At 41.3% G+C, this 12,611-nt stretch overlaps 1 protein-coding gene across 2 annotated transcripts in view; it reads left to right on the forward strand.

Moving 5' to 3' along the window:
• Corin (corin, serine peptidase) overlaps nucleotides 1–12,611 on the forward strand; it is a 200,831-nt gene that overhangs the window by 32,119 nt on the left and 156,101 nt on the right. The gene's annotated exons all lie outside the window — the stretch shown is intronic.

Raw genomic sequence — 12,611 nt, forward strand, 5'->3', positions numbered from 1 at the left:
GTTAGGATCATATGTGATATTTATTATAAAGTAATACTGTACTATCTTGATATCCACAGAGGATTAATTCTAAGGCCAAACCCATAGTAGCTTACAGCGCTTTGTATACAGCTCATGTACATTCTCCAGTTACTTAGAATCAACTTTAGGTCTCTCATAATGCCTAATAAAATGTGAACGTCATGTTAGTTGCTCTACTGCTCAGGGAATCATGAGAAGAAAATGAAGTATGTAGATGTTCCGTGCAAATGCAGTTTCTTTTTGCCCCCAACACTGTCCATTTGTGGCTAGTTGGATCTGTGGATATAGAGGAAGGATTGTTTGTTTGCTTTGAGAATGTTTGACACTCATTGTGATAGACAGTGGGTTACGGTTGGAGGGGCTTTGTATAGAAGAAGAAACCTGACCATGTTTATTTTTACAAACAATGGCAGAGATAGATATTGGACTTGGAAGGAAGAAGTAAAGGAAGAATACTAGCTTAGGGTTCTGGCTCTGACCTAGATAAACTCAAGTTTGAAATAAGGTCCTGGGTGCATTAAAATAAGCAGAACTCAAGATGGATTGGATTGGAGGGTAAGGGAGGTAAAGAAATCAAGTCTGATTTGTAGCTTGCTTGCATGGGTAGCCAGGTTATTTGGGGCCATGTATTCAGGGGGAGCAGTGTGATGCAGGCAGGTGGCGGGCTCACTGGAAGATCACTTTATACATCTGGGTGCCATGCGACAACTGAGTTCAGCAGAATCACAGCCTCCATGCCTATGACTTCTGTCAATTCAGCTTGGCCAAGAAACTGAGGAATATAAAATGCCAATATGGCACTCTCTTGGGGAATGTGTTAAAGCTATATTTGATATTTGTTTTATGGTTGTCTTTTGAATTTGCCTCTATCCCATTGCCTCAGGTCTGAAGCCGAGGCATCAGTAGGGATGCTGAGATGGAGCCCGACTGCCTCGAAGGATAAGGGAGTATCAGGCATAACTGAAGAAGCAGGCGTTTGTGAAATATGAAGAGAAAAATGTATTAGTTAAAAGTCAGGGACAAAGATCAGATAAAGAAACTGGGCATGCATGTAAAGACAGACCAAGGAGGGCTGGAGAAAAAAGGAAGGGGTCTGGGAACTCTGAATTTCTCAGATGTTGATGGAGTTGAGTTGAGGTCAGAGAGTGGCCGAGCAGGATGAGGACAGACAGGGCGTAGACCGGGAGAGTAGAAGGTCAACTAGTGCATTCATCAGTGGCCATCTGCAGGCTAAGACTAGTCGAGATCTCTTAGCCTCATTACTGCCATGTCCTCCCAAGATCAACTCCCAACAGACTTGCCTGCCCTACCTTCTCCGGAGCTGCTCTGTGGTTGCTGCATTTGTATTTTGTCCAGATTGGTAGTTTTCATCTCTGGGCCCATCTGTCTCCTAGGCACTCCCTCAGCGCTGTCACTGCTAAAACTCTTTCTCATCATAGGATGAATAGCTCACATCCCCGAAGGCTATTTATTTCTTTTTATACTTAATGTCCCATGTTCACAGGAATTTTAGCACATGCTTGAGAGCCTCCATGCTTGGTAATTTCAGGAAGCAGGCCTGGTTATTTTTGGATTAATTTTTATTTGTTTTTTTTTTGAGAATTTTATACAATATATTTTAACCATATCCAGTCTTCTTCCTGCTCCTCTCAGATCCACCCCACCTTCCCTACCCATCCAAATTTATCTCCTCTTCTTAAAAAATGCCCATCAAGTCCAGTTTAGGTTGTCCATATGTTTTTAGATCTGTGGCTTTCCACTGAAGCTTAGTTGACTTACTTGGGGTTACAATCTTTGTAGTGATGATTTATAGTGATGGAGCAGTGGGCTGTGTTCCTGCCACCCAGCTCCTGGCCGCCTGGCTAGCTTATGCCCCAAAATAACAACACACAAACTCTATTCATTTAAACACTGCCTGGCCCATTAGCTCCAGCCTCTTATTAGCTAATTCAAACATCTTGCTTTAACCCATATTTAGTAATCTGTGTAGCACCGCGAGGTGGTGGCTTACTGGGAAAGATTCAGCATGTCTGACCTGGCGGCTGGCTCCATGGCATCTGCCTCAGAGAGGAGAGGCATGGCGTCAGACTAACTTCCCTTCTTCCCAGCATTCTGTTCTGTCTACTTCACCTATCTAAATCCTGCCCTATCAAAAAGCCAAGGCAGTTTCTTTATTAACCAATGAGAGTCCTCCACCAAATCTTAAAGAAAACTGATTGTCCCTCTTATTGCAGCTATCAGTTCCGAATAATTCTTAGCTAGAGGTGGGACTTCATGCCCACCTCCCCATCTTGTGTCGGGATTTGGTCTGACTTGAAATTGCATAGGTCTGCCAGGCGGTGGTGGCGCACGCCTTTAATCCCAGCACTCGGGAGGCAGAGGCAGGCGGATCTCTGAGTTCGAGGCCAGCCTGGTCTACAAGAGCTAGTTCCAGGACAGGCTCTAGAAACTACAGGGAAACTCTGTCTCGAAAAACCAAAAAAAAAAAAAAAAAAAAGAAAAAGAAATTGCATAGGTCTTTTGTATACTGTCAACTGTTCATATGTACAGTTCATATGTGTACTTGTTCTGTTGATTTATAGCCACCATTTTAGGTTCTTGGGATCTTTCTGCTCATTCTTCAACAACAATCCTTGAGAATATGAATCAAAACACCATCATTTTTGATGACTGAATAATATTTCATTTATGGCTATTACAATGTTTGTTCATTGAGTAATAGATGAACATTTGAATTACTTTCAGCTCTTGGCCTCCGATTTACCTGATAGCCTGCTGTGAATATTCATGTGTAAGCTTTTGTGGATATAAACATTTTTATTTCTCTTAAGCATACACCAACAGTAGAATTTTGTATGCTTATGTGTGAGACTGTGGAGGCTATTGATTTACATCCACCCCTAAATTAAATCTTGCTTGTACACTGGAAACTTCTGCAAAGTAGAAATCTTCTGACACATCTTCAAAAGCATTTTTTCTACATTCTGCACAGCACGATTTCCTTGTGAAGCAATATCTTCCCCCATAAACATTTCATAGTTTATAACTGAGATGCATGCTGTTGTAACGCACACCACAGTGGCTTTACATCTTCACTACTAAACTCTCATTAAATCCTGCTTACTTTAGAGAAGTTCTAATTGTTGAAGGAGACAATTCCATGCTTCCCCAGTTCTTGCTGTGGCTCACGTGTTCACGGGGACTGCTCAGGGATCCCGGGGTACAGGCTGTGGTCTCTGTTTCCAGTCTTTCCTGTTCTGACTGAGTTTGTGACGGCATGGTAAAAGACTTCTGAAGAGGAGAGTTGACCTTTGCAAACGATGAATTTGAGGAGTGGCATGCAGGGTCTCACACAATGCTTAAATGCTTGACAGGAGCTGCCAAGGTGAAGGTTAGGTTTGCCTCTCCAAGCTTTTCAGAAGCTTGAATTGTCCATGCGGACTCCAAGATGTGGATGCAAACTAACGATTTGGGATTTTGAAAGAAATTGAAATGTAAGAAAGTTCATTATAGCTGGCCTTTTATTTCCTTGGTGATCATGCAGTCCTGATGGGCCATATGACATAGAAGGAAGGGTTTACTTTTGAGAGATGAATTCTTTTATTTAGAAGAACCAAAGGCAGAGCTGGAGATTCAACCACCAAGAACAGAGGATGCCCTTGCCCAGGTCTTGAGTTTGGTTCCCAGCACCTGTGCCAGGCAGCTCCTAACACCAGCAACTCTAGTTCCAGGATGCTGGGCTTCTTCAAGCTTCTCATCATGGGGCACTCTAACTATATTTTATCTCCACAGTTCTTATGCTTTTTTCTTGTGAGCCTTGCCTTTAACAGCCGAACCATCCCTCCAGTCTGCCTCTCCACATTTCACAGGGGCTCTGCAGGGATACTCTGTGCTGCTCAGTCTGGTTAGAGGCCATACTTTCACCTGAAAACCTGACATTGTTCTCTACTGCTCTAGAGAGCTTGATTGCGACAGACTCTACTTTGGTGTCATGACTGTAGCCTCTCTATTAGGTACACTCGGCTACCGAAAGAAGTCTGGGTTGAGCAGACAATCTCAAGCATGTCTACATTTTTTTTACAGGGGAGAAATGTACACAGTGGCCTTTGGAGGAGGTAGCTAACCTCTCATAAGACAGGCTTAACCTTTTGGCCTGTTCTGTGTTTTCCTGTGTGTCACCTGCAAACTTCTGTGCAGGCTAGGAAACCTTCCATAACCCACTAGCAAAGCCTCTGTCTGTCTGTCTGTCTGTCTGTCAGTTGCTTCCCTGGGAACTCCAGTTTGACTTCACCACAACCATCTAGAGCTGACTCTTCACCTGTCTCAGTCCCCCTCGTTCCTTCCTAAGGGTTTCAGAATCTTATAAACCCCATTTCCACACCCACTTAACCATTTAGAGCTTCCAGAACCTTTCCTGTCTCATAAAGGCTATGTCTCAGCAAAGCATCAAAGCCCCATCTAGTCTTAGGTCATTGTTCAGTTAATTTTCTCCTTTCAACTCTCCAGTGAACACTGACCTATTAAGTCCAGTGAACTCGGTGCCAAACACCGCCTCTCTTGTGCCCAGTTCTTCTAGTAACACCCATTTTCTTACTGTCTTTCAGTCTCTGATGTTCATGGGGACCACGGTTGATGGTAGCCAAGCATCCCTAATGGCTATTTTGAGCTACTCTATCAGGCATTGATCTCCCTTGTATTTCCCTGGGCTATGAAGTTTTTTTCTCATGGAGGCATGGGTTTATTGCCCATTTCTCCACTTTCACAGAACTAAGACTGATCCAATCTACACCTATGCTGTACAGCCTCTTGACTAGGCTGTCCAGATTCCTTAGATTCCTTTTTAAATCTTCCTCGCTTCAAGGAATTCAGAGGCAGAGTAATTATCTGTACTAGCCCACTATTAATGCCCTACCTACAATGTGAATCACGAATTTTCTCTCCCTTTCTAAAGCAATATCTTCTATCACTTCTACCTTGCTCTCTCTTTCCTGACCATTCAAATTTTACCATAAATTCCAAGTTTTGGAATGCCAAGAACTTCTTTTGCACAGAACTAATTTGAATTCTTTCTTGTACCTTGCCAGACACAAGAGATGGCAATCCCATCTCATCTCTTTCTTTTCAAAGTTCGCTTTTCCTACTGGAAGCTAGTATGAAGGATAGCATCTCTCTGTCTTTTCCACAGTGTTATTCCTCCCTTGTGTTCTTTCTGGGTAGGCAGTTGGGACTCAGCTGCATGTCATACCACTCAGGGGAGAGGCCACACATCTGTTACTCTAACTTGCTTTACATTTTGTCTTATAAATGCTACTTTTGAGACTTGTTATATATTCTCTAGTCCATTGGTCATTTGAGAGGCATGCCCACAATCCCACATGATGCTATATTCAAGGACACATGCCACTCTATACTAAGTGGAGGAAGACAGCTAACTTGAGATTCCCCATCTTCAGGTAACTGATGTCTTGATTGATAACCTTACTCCCCTTTACTTCTGCGGGGTTGAGGGTTGGAATATGGCTTTCCATGCACTAAACCAATGTTTTGTCATTAAGCCACACTCCAGCCCTTTGGTTGGAATTTTTAATGCTTGTAATTGTAGTTGTGTAGAGAATGGGTGATATGGGTTGAGAATGTATCATGGAATCTTCATAGTCATGAGGTCTGGCTTGAACTGACTTTTCAAACTATTATTCAAGTCAGTTTTGTTTCAGCAATGCTGTGGTCTAAATGTCTCGCTGGAAAAATACTGAATCTTTCTTTCCCAGGCTGTTGAAGTCTTGTATACAAAAGCCTTAAACTCATCAATGCCAACAGTGAATTGTTCTTGTTTTATCTGTAGACTTCTGGAGAGGAGTCTGAGGTTACCTCTCTCACCTTCTCTGTGCTGTGAAAGCTCTAGGTATGGCTTGTTAGACTTTTCATTTCCTGCCATGAAGAAGAATGAAAAGGCAGAGTGGTAGAGAGATCGCAGGAAATGTGATTTACATTTTGTACCCACTTCTCTTGAACTCAAGAGGAAAATAGTCTTCAAAAGTGGTATTCCTTCCCTCAAGTGGCAAGCTGAATTTGAGAGTGTTGAAGTAGAAACTACTTTTTTTTCCTCTTAGCAAATTTCCTAACAGTTTACAGCTTTTTATAAACATTTGGAATTATAAAACTCTAAATGCCTTAATTCATAATGTTGGATTCTGAGCATCATTTTCAAATGAAACACTCCCCAGGTCCTTATTTACACTAGAAAGTATAACGTTCCCGATGATCCGTCCTGACCTCATTTCTTATTGCTTATATAAATCTTCAGATTCTTTTCATAACTTTGACTATCTGGTACAGATTCACCAAGAGAAGGTTTTCAAACACAAGCATGTGTCTTTGTAAAGTCCTCAGGCTGAAGTTAGATCTACACCTTAGGTTTCCTGAAATGGTGATCAAAGTGTTTTGTACTCCAAGTGCACTCTGTGGACCAAACAGCACATCCTCCTGGGGACCTTGAACTGCAAAATGTAGTCTCAGGCCCCACACCAGTGATATCCCTTGGAGATCTCTGTGGCTCTATCCATCCTCCCCGCCCTGCAATAGATCTTCCTCTTTCTGTAGGTCAGTGGATCTTTCTTATCAAGGCTACCAAGGCCTTTTTTTTGTCTAATATGCTGTATCTGGAACTGACAGTTATTTGAACCAGACTTTGAAACAAGAAGCCTATGTCTGCTCTCTGGGTTCAGTTCCCTTAAGCTCATCCTTCTCTGTTTGTCTGACAAATGTCAAAGTGTCTACCTTAAGTTCCGTTCTCATTTTATACACATCCCTTTCTTGGCACCGTCACCCATTCCCATCACTCCATTTATCATTTATACATCCAACAAGCAACTACGGTGGAGGCCAGAGCAAGTTCTGAGTGTTCTTCTGGGGCTTGAAACAAACAATTGCACATGGGTGCCTTCCTAAAGTGTAAACATATGTGCTCTGGGAGCAATGGAGGGGCAGTTAGTGGGGAGCCTGGCAAGGCATTCTGCAGGATCTCTTTCCATTGCTTCAGCTTGGTCCTTTCCCTTAAATATTGCCAGGGATTTCATACTAAATATATGCAAATGAATGTAACAAGATAAACCTCTACAGGTTGAGTTTGTGTTCTCCATTATCCTTTTCTTCAGCCAGGCTTGGTTAGACACTGCTATATAACAACAAATCTCAAGATATCAGTGGCTTTGAAACAACACAGGCTAATTTCTCCCTCACTCTACAAGTGATCTGTGGGAAGTTGGTGGGGGAGTGTGTACCATTCAGGTCTTCCAGGATTTGAACTGATGGAGCAGCTGTCATCCTGTACTTCGTGGCTGTTGTTTGAAAGGTCTAGAGGCTGTTAGAGCAGCAATTAAATGCTTCTGCCTAGAAGCAACACTTGTTAGTTTTGCTTGTGGCCTTGAACTTGTTGGAAGGCTGCACCCAAAAGGCCAGAGACCGAAATCCCTCCATGTTTCTTACTGGAAGGAGCCAGAGTGAAGTGTCTGGTGAACAGCACTGAGGGCAATCATGCTTACCACGTATGTGATGCCTTCCGAGTCCCACATGTGTAAGCCTTCCCCTCATGCTCTTACTGGTTTTGCTTCCGGAAGTTCTATTTGTTTTTGCTGCTTTTGCTTGGAGTTGGAGCCTAGCTTTCCACTTAGATTGTGACAATGGCTTCTAATTCTGCTCCGTACTTGTTCCCTTTAAACATCAACTTCTCAACACAGTGGTCATTCCCATAAGACCCTTAAAAGTTCCTCGTCTCAGCACGATGTGTTCCAAACTTTTGGCACGAGCTGGTCTCTATGTCTGACCTCTGCTCTCCTACAGCCTTTCCTCTGGTTCCTTGTGTGCTATCCGTGTTTAATTACTTGCTGTGAGGCTTTTCTGTGCCTTTTGTTCTGTTTAGGAAATGTCTTGTTTCATATTTCCACCCATTATTCTTCACAAATACTTTGTTCCAGCCTAGAAAATCTGTAATCCTCCTTGAAGATTTCCAAGGATGCTTTCCCCTAAGAAATACTTTCTGACTCTCTCAAAAGGAATGATGATGACTGCTCCCTCAGTTTTAGCCAGCAGACCATCCTATGCGTATCATTCTCAAAGCACACGGTTTGTATTCTATAGATTTCATGCTTACTTTACTTAAATAATCTATGCACATTTTGATGGCAGGAACATGTTACTAAGTCTTATGTTTTCGGAGAGAATAATTATGCAGTTCCTGGCACATGGAGAATGTGCCATAAATTTGTCACACACATCCAAAGGCACAAAGATAAAACCACACCATCAGAGGAAGATTCTGTAAGCATATAATGATCTATCTGTCTATCTATCATCTATCTGTCTATCTATTTTTATCTATCTATCTATCTATCTATCTATCTATCTATCTATCTATCTATCATCTATCTATCTATCTATCTATCTATCTATCTTATCTATCTATCCTCTGTCTGTCTATCTATCCTCTGTCTGTCTGTCTGCCTGTCTTTCTATCTATCATCTATCTATCTATCTATCTATCATCTATCTATCTATCTATCTATCTATCTGCCTGCCTGCCTGCCTGCCTGCCTGCCTGTCTGTCTGTCTGTCTACCTACCTACCTACCTACATCTATCTATCTATCTATCTATCTATCTATCTCTCTCTCTATCATCTATCTATCTATCTATCTATCTATCTATCTATCTATCTATCTATCTATCTATCATCTCTGTCTGTCTGTCTGTCTAGCCTCTATCTGTCTGTCTGTCTATCTATCTATCTATCTATCTATCTATCTATCTATCTATCTATCTCTCTCTCTCTCTCCATCATCTATCTATCTATCTATCATCTCTGTCTGTCTGTCTGTCTAGCCTCTGACTATCTATCTATCTATCTATCTATCTATCTATCTATCTATCTATCTATCTATCTATCTTCTTCTTCTTCATCATCATCTATCTGTCTGTCTGTCTGTCTAGCCTCTGTCTGTCTGTCTATCTATCTATCTATCTATCTATCTATCTATCTATCATCTATCCATCTATCATCTATCTATCTATCTATCTATCTATCTATCATCTATCTATCTATCATCTATCTATCATCTCTGTCTGTCTGTCTGTCTGTCTGTCTGTCTGTCTAGCCTCTGACTATCTGTCTGTCTATCTATCTATCTATCTATCTATCTATCTTCATCATCATCATCTATCTGTCTGTCTGTCTGTCTAGCCTCTGTCTATCTATCTATCTATCTATCTATCTATCTATCTATCTATCTATCTATCTATCTATCATCTATCCATCTATCATCTATCTATCTATCTATCTATCTATCTATCATCTATCTATCTATCTATCTAGTTTGTAGTGAGAATTGTGTATTAGGTGTATGTCTATGTTCTAACCATGCTCTGGCAAGTTAGTCATCAATTGCTTTCTCTCTGATACTCTTTGAAGAAGGCTTACATGATTTTTCTCATTTCATAGGCTTACTAGACGGTCAACTCATTGATGCTTATAATGAAGGCCCATAGCAGCCTGTAGAGGTTCCTTACTACAGCTATCACAAATGATCACGCTCTTGGTAGCTTCCATCATGCCTCTGTTCTCTTAGAGTTAAGAAAGACAGAAATCCAAAATAGGTTTTACTGGGCAAAATTTCTTCTGGAAGTCCTAGAGGAGTAATCCATTTCATTACCTATTCTAATTTCCAGAAACATTTTCTCATTGAGTCTTTCCTGTATTTTATGACTGACACACATGGCTTTTTGGCTTAGAAGGACCCCTCTGAGTATATTAGAGTTTGTTGAAAAACCCAGGATAGTGCTTCAACTTAAGATCTTTGGTTTAATTGCATCTGCAATGTCCCTTCGTCATGTAAGGCATACAAAGCCACACAGTCACAGGTTCAGAGAGCTGGGATGTGCCCGTTTCAGAGGAAGTGTTATCCTGCTGACTTCTGCGCTCTTTCTCACTAGAAAGCATTGTTGTCACGGGTCGACCATCACTAGAGCTACAGTCACTTCTCAGACCTTGTTAAATTGTTTTTGTTTTAGAGCCCACACGTCCTTGATGTAATGTGACATCTACCGAGAATTTAGTTAGAAAGAGTCATGACATTTTCACTCTGAACATGTATTAAGTGCTTAGCCATTGAAACTTAGCCATTCTGTGATGCTGGGCAACACACTATAGTCAAAGAAAGTTGAGATTTAACAATATCTTCATAGTACCGACAAAAAGATTCTGTTGTATAGAAATGACTAGCTGTGATTGAGACATGGCTGTGAACAAAGAGCCGCTTAAATGTTTATACACAAACATTGACTAGCGAGGTCTCCACAGCGAGCCTCTACACGTCAGAGGGCATCTGTTTTCCTTATTGCATGGCATCGAGAGTTTTCCCAGCAAAGGGTAGAAAGTGGCAGAGATGGGGCTTTAAAGCAAGGTGAGCAGGCTGCAGACAGTGTCCTGTTAACTGCAGCACCATGAAGACGAGAATGGAGACAAGGCTGGGTGAGTTTAGCAGAATGAACCCTGTGCTCTGGGCCCCTAGTGCTCAGCACCTCTACAGTACTCACCATGGTTCTGGTTGGAATCATGTAACATTGCTGACATCTTATCTTCATGTTTTTAAACAATGCTTACTAGGTGGCGACCAGCTATGTTGGGAGTGGTCAGCTTCCAGAGATGCTTAAGAACAATTTTTTTTAGGAAGTTCCAACTCTTAAAAGTCATCTTTTAAGTCTCCCTCAGCTCTCACCATCTGCTCCATCCCTCTTCTCCTTTTCCCTCCTCCCCTTGCTCTTCTCTTCCCCCTCCCTCCTAAATATCCTTCAGGAATGTCAACTTCAGCAACTGTCGAACATTATCTTTCTCTGTATTCTGACAGATTGCTTTGCCATGCAGAGCTAAGGGCTAGGAAGCTGCCTGTTATTTTAAAGGAATGTGTTTTCTGAGTTAGTGTTTTCTACAAACACCATTGTTTCCAGGGAGGGACTTCTTAGCCCAAGCAGATGCTCATAGCACGTTCACTACCGTGGCGAGGTTAAAAATATAATCAAGATTATTAATAAGACTAATGATTACAAAAATATTAGAAACAACTGTTGAAGCATGTCATATAGCAAGGAGCTGATGTTAGCAGGATTACCCAGAGGTGTAGTTGAAAGGGGCTGACATGTGCTGGGAGCATGTTAATGAAGCTTGTTGCCTACTCAGGGTCAGCACAGTGACAATCAGCTTAGTGGATCTTTTTTATACATCCACTTTAGCAGAAATATGTTATCTAAAAAAAATCTACACAGCAATAAGCAAGAAAGTGAAATTGTAAGTACTAACAACATATGTGAAATTAAAAGAGTCAATAACTCAGATAATTAACTGGTCATTTTCACAGAGTCAAATGGAAGGTTACTGAGTGTTTGTAATACATCCTATGTGATAATGATGCTTACATGCTCATTTTCTGTGATTGGTGATGATTCTGAATTGTCCGGAAACTGGAAACAGTGGAGCGGGTGGGTGCCTTGCTTCTCCATCTGCGCCTGGCATTTCCTCAGAGCCACTCAGGCTGAAGAGTGTGTTACCTGCATCACGAGGCTCGCTTTTGTGTCCAGCGTCTAATTTAGACTCCCTTGGCAGATGAAGCTGTTGACCTGTTAGCCGGAGGCAGCTGCTTTGCCATTTTGATTTGGAGTTAATGTTTTCCTCATGCAGGGGAACTTTTCTCCCCAACAGACCGATAGTAAACATTGTATTTATATTTCCTTTGTGTTTAATGGTCTATGGGAATATTTAGAAAAGTGAGATCCAATTAGATCATTCACAGTAAATGCCTTTTAGAAAAAAAAATTCTCTCTTGGGTGTTTCTAAAGAAGGGCCAACATCACATTCCTATGCTTTCATTGTCGGGCTTCGTTACACTGCTGAGTTCACAAAGCAGAGTCTACTATCTATTTTGATTAAGTTAAACACATATGATCTCTTTCAAGGTCTTAACAGTTCTGCCTAAAATCAAACAAGGGAATTATCAATAATCCTACATTTGAATGTGACCATTTAATAATCTGAGTTTATTGACTCTCTTATTTCATATATTTATGTTGTTTTAGTTAAAGATGAAAGTAATTTACCTTCTCTGTTTATTTTTGCTATAATTGGAGTTAATTTTTTTGATTTCTATTATTCTATAAGTCTGGTTATTTTCATTTATCCCCAAATTTAATTAAACCCTGGGGAAATTTAAGGCTGAAAGCAAGCGGGTTTCACTGTTTTTTGGGTGACTCGTACAGTATAGAGCCACGTGGAGCGTGTATCCTGAGTTCAGGGCCATGCAGTGATATGTGACATGGAGAAACAGAGACAGTGGAAAAAGAGCAATACTGGACTCATGATGTTTTGTTCCTGGTGAGTCTCAGCCGGCAGAGAATTGTTCCACATTCTTTGCGTTCCAGACACAGCGGCGCATTTGAAGTTCTGGAGAAAGCAACAGTTTTCTTGAACGCTGTCTGATCCATGAGGGAATACACATTCACTTGCACTGTGCCCATGAAGATGGCGGATCTAGTGGTTGTTACTTTGCC

This window comes from Arvicola amphibius, chromosome 1 (genome assembly GCF_903992535.2).
Source record: "Arvicola amphibius chromosome 1, mArvAmp1.2, whole genome shotgun sequence".
NCBI classification, from domain to species: Eukaryota; Metazoa; Chordata; class Mammalia; order Rodentia; family Cricetidae; genus Arvicola; species Arvicola amphibius.